The sequence below is a fragment of the Moschus berezovskii genome, chromosome 18 (genome assembly GCF_049115385.1).
Source record: "Moschus berezovskii isolate FMDL1 chromosome 18, NW_MosBer_1.0, whole genome shotgun sequence".
Lineage (NCBI taxonomy): Eukaryota > Metazoa > Chordata > Mammalia > Artiodactyla > Moschidae > Moschus > Moschus berezovskii.
This window is the reverse complement of record NC_142477.1, coordinates 69,721,038-69,725,257: the sequence shown is the minus strand read 5'-3', so window position 1 is coordinate 69,725,257 and position 4,220 is coordinate 69,721,038. Positions and strand designations below refer to the sequence as shown.

The window sequence follows — 4,220 nt, the reverse complement described above, 5'->3', positions numbered from 1 at the left end:
TCCTGAGAGAAAGGCCCTAAGGTGCCCCTGAAGTGGGTGGGGCAGATAACCAGAGCCCCAAAGCCCACCATGACAACCCCAACAACTTGAAGAAAGTGTGGCCCTCAGATCCAAAACTGGGATTAAATGGGAAGACTTTGGGTTGCTCTGATCGTTTGTGTGAGGCAAAGGTTTAAATTCTCACCCAAGAGACATTACATTGAGCCCCAGGATGTGCCAGATACTGCGTTGGGCAAGGGGCCAACAAAGAATAACAGACTCTATCCTCTGCTCATAGTGGATGATTGTGGACACCACACCCAAGTGCCTGACTTAGGAGACGAGTGACTTCTGGGTACTGTTTATTTGTTTTTATTTGTTGATTTGTCTTTGGCTGTGCTGAGTCTTTGCTGCTGCGTGGGCTCTTCTCTAGTTGCATGCAGAAAGCGGGGGCTACCCTTCGCTGCAGTGTGCGGGTTCCTCCCTGCAGTAGCCTCTCCAGCTGCGGCGCGCAGGCTCTAGGGTGGTCAGGTCTCAGTAGCTGTGGACCTCTGGCTCTGGAGCACAGGCTCAATAGTGGCGCATGGGCTTAGTTGTTCCGTGGCATGTGGGATCTTCCTGAACTGGGGTTTGAACCTGAGTCTCTTGCATTGGCAGGCGGATTCTTTACCACAAAGCCACCAGGGAGGCCCCTGGTTAGTCTTTAGAAACTCCAGTTTGGCAGGGAAGGGCCAGCTCCTGGAGGTTAGAAATCAAGCTGTGGCCTGAGGCCACCTGGCAGAGCTCTCCAGGGAGCAGGGGAGGCCGGTGTTTCTGACGGGGCTCTAGTCCTTCCTTTGCTGTCGACGTTGACTCAGAATTCTCTCTATACCCTGAAAGCCTAGGGACTATTATTGTGTTGCCTATATTTTCTTTTGGTTTCCCATCATATTCAGCCAAGTTATTTTTGAATGCCAGCCTGCCTTAGCTGCATGAGGAGACTCTCAAGAAAGGGGCTTTACTGCACCCAGGCTGAACTGAGGAGGGACTGGGTGCTCCAGGAGGCCAGGCATGGCAAAGGCAGGAGATATAACTCTGGAAATGTCTGAGATTTGGTGATAGAGATAGAAAATAAGATTCACTTAGACAGTCATTTTTCTCACCTGGAGAAATCTCCTTCCAGAAAAATCTCTCACTTTATACTATGTTTAATAATCTGCATTTAAAAAAAATATATATATATGGAACCCTTCACAAATCTGCATGTCATCCTTGGGCAGGGGCCATGCCCCAGGCCTTCCCTGTATCATTCCAATTTTAGTATATTTTTTGCAGAAGCAAGCATGTAACCTACATTTTTAATCAGCCCCTCCCAAAGCTGTGTTGGGTTCAGTTCAGTTCAGTCGCTCAGTCGTGTCCGACTCTTTGCGACCCCATGAATCACAGCACGCCAGGCCTCCCTGTCCATCACCAACTCCCGGAGTTCACTCAAACTCATGTCCATCGAGTCGGTGATTGGGTTAAATGGTCCTTAAATCGCACATTGAGAACTGATGGGATAGATGACTGAATAGGATGGATTCTTAAGGGATACACTGAGCTTTCTTTTTCTGGTATGCCTTATAAAGACATTTTGCTTTATTTCATTTAAACACATAAGAGATTATTGTTTGTTTAGGGGAATGTGAGAGGAACACTCACATTCATGAACTTCCAAATCAGCTTACACCTTGATCTTGGCCTTCTAGCTCTTATAGACAGAACTGTGAGGGGGGAAAATGACTGTTGCTTAAGCCATACAGTTATCATATTTTGTTATAGCAGTCCAGGCAGATTAATGAAACTGATCCTTGTAAGAACAGGAGGAGAGACACGGGGAGAAGGCCATGTGGCAATAGAGGCAGAGGTTGGGGTGATATGCGACAAGCCAAGTGACACAAGGATTACCAGTGGCCACCAAGCTGGCGCTAGTGGTAAAGAACTGTCTGCAGGGGATATAAGAGACTCAGGTTTGATCCCTGGGTCGGGAAGATCCCCTGCAGGAAGGCACTCCAGTATTCTTACCTGGAGAATCCCACGGACAGAGGAGCCTGGCAGGCTACAGTCCAAAGGGTTGCAAAGAGTTGGACATGACTGAAGCGACTTAGCACGCATGCACCAAGAAGCTAAGAAAGGAAAAGGAAGGATTCTCCCTAGAGACTTCAGGGAGCAAGGCCCATGGACACCTTGATTTTGGACTTCTAGTCTCCAGAACTGCTAGAAAATATATTTCTGTTGTTTGAAGTACTACACTGTTTGTAGTATTTTGTTATGATAGCCCTAAGTGACAATGTTTCAGATATAATCCTGCCATTAGAGAAGTAGATGAGCTCTCAGTATAGGTATTTATTGTTTTCTAGACTTGTTTGCTTATATTTTGAAGGATACTGGTAGTCAAATATTTGGAATTGTCATGACCTAGACAGTGGGCCCTGGTGGCTCAGTTGTTAAAGAATCTGCCTGCAATAGGGAATGGCTACCCACTCCAGTATTCTTGCCTGGAGAATTCCATGGACAGAGGAGCCTGGCAGGGTACAATCCATCAGATTACAAAGTGTTGGATATGACTGATCGACTGATATGTTCACAGTGGTTTTTCACAGTTCATAACATCTTTGCCTTAAATTGTCCCCTAAAACAGAACATACACGATCTTGAATATTTGAGACAAACAGGCGTTTGATTTTTTTAATAGGATTAAAGAAGAATAAATGTACTATTTTCTTCTAATAAACAGAACACTCCAAAATTTCATAATAGAAAATAAATTCATTTTGAGGTTCAGTTGTCAGTCATGAGTAGATTTGAAGTAGTCACTTTCTCCTCTATAAAATTCCAGAAGTTAACTTGAAGAATAAATCTGATTTTCCATCTGTTTGAAGTGATGGTAAAAACTTGTTCAGTGAGTTTAACTACCTCAATGAAACTTCAGTAACTTGAATGTAGCAGAAAAACTCATGCAAGAAATCAAACTTATTTCCTTTCAAGACACGTTAACAAAATCCTCTCTTTTTTGGTAGTTGCTTTGTAATTGTCAAATTATATGAGTAGATTTTACTTCTCAATGCTGACATTTCCTTGTGTTTTGTGGTTGGCACTTTAGTGAACCTAACATCTGACAAACCATTGATTTGCTAGCATTTAACTTGCAATCTCTGACTTCTCAGGGAGGTGCTATATTATGGTGTAACATGATAGAGAAGGGGCAAAGAACTTGGACTGTTGCTGGCATATCGGTTCTTTCCATTAATAAAACACTCAACTGAGTCATTTTCTCTAACTACTTTTCCATTGTAAAAAAACTTAAATCAAAGGACACAACTGCTTTTATTGGCAAAGCAGTAGATAAATCAGAGATGTAAAAATGCAAAAAGAAGGATTTGGTACAACCCTATGCAGAGTGGACTTGCTGGGTGAAAGGTTTATTCTGTCAGTTTTCCTCTAGAGACACTTAAGTTTAAGGAAATGTTTGCACTGTTCTAGAAAAAAAGTTGGCTGTGTGTTTTTCTTTTGTGTTTAGGCCACTCTGGAAGTAATTCCTTTGGGCACAATTATCTAACATATGGTGATTTAGAAAAAGACCAAAGCAGAGGTCATTTGGATGTTTTAGACAGGAAAGAAGAAATATCCATCTTGGAGAATAAAATGAAGTCAGGAAGGGCTTATGGTCAAAGCAACTTGAAAAAAGTGATATAGACTTCAGGCAAAAAAATGCAATTCAGATTTTTTGGTTTTGCTTTTTTGTTGTTGTTTGTTTGATTTTTGCATGAAAACTGTACTTGTCGAGTTGACCAAAACACCTTGATAACGGAGAATTTTGATGCTGAGCAAGACACAGAGGAGATGCAGGCCAGCTTTCAGCCTGTGTGTGTGACCTGTCCAGCCCCACAAGGCCCTGTTATATGAGCTCTGCCCTTGGTTTAATGTTCTACTGTTGTCCTCTTGAAATTCTTAATAATTTTTACACCCCATATTTTTACTTATAAATATAGGAATATAGGAATTTTACACCCTATATTTTAATTTTGCCTTGGGACCTGCAAATTACATAGCTAGTTTTACAAAAGATGGTCTGTTCTAAACCTCTCGTTTTTTTTTTTTTTCAAGATGAGAAAATGAGGTCCAGAAAGAATAAATGACCTGCCTGGTGGAGCTGGGTATAGAACCAGTTTCTCTGGGTCAGCATTGCAAAAAGAATTAATATCTTAAGTGTCTAAACAGAG

General features: G+C 42.2%; 1 non-coding gene across 1 annotated transcript; it reads right to left on the bottom strand.

The window, feature by feature from the left end:
• Positions 1–1,193: 1,193 nt before the first annotated feature.
• On the bottom strand, positions 1,194–1,299 carry LOC129553453 (U6 spliceosomal RNA). Its single transcript, XR_008685476.1, has one exon. It is a non-coding gene; the product is annotated as a U6 spliceosomal RNA (small nuclear RNA).
• Positions 1,300–4,220: the final 2,921 nt, after the last annotated feature.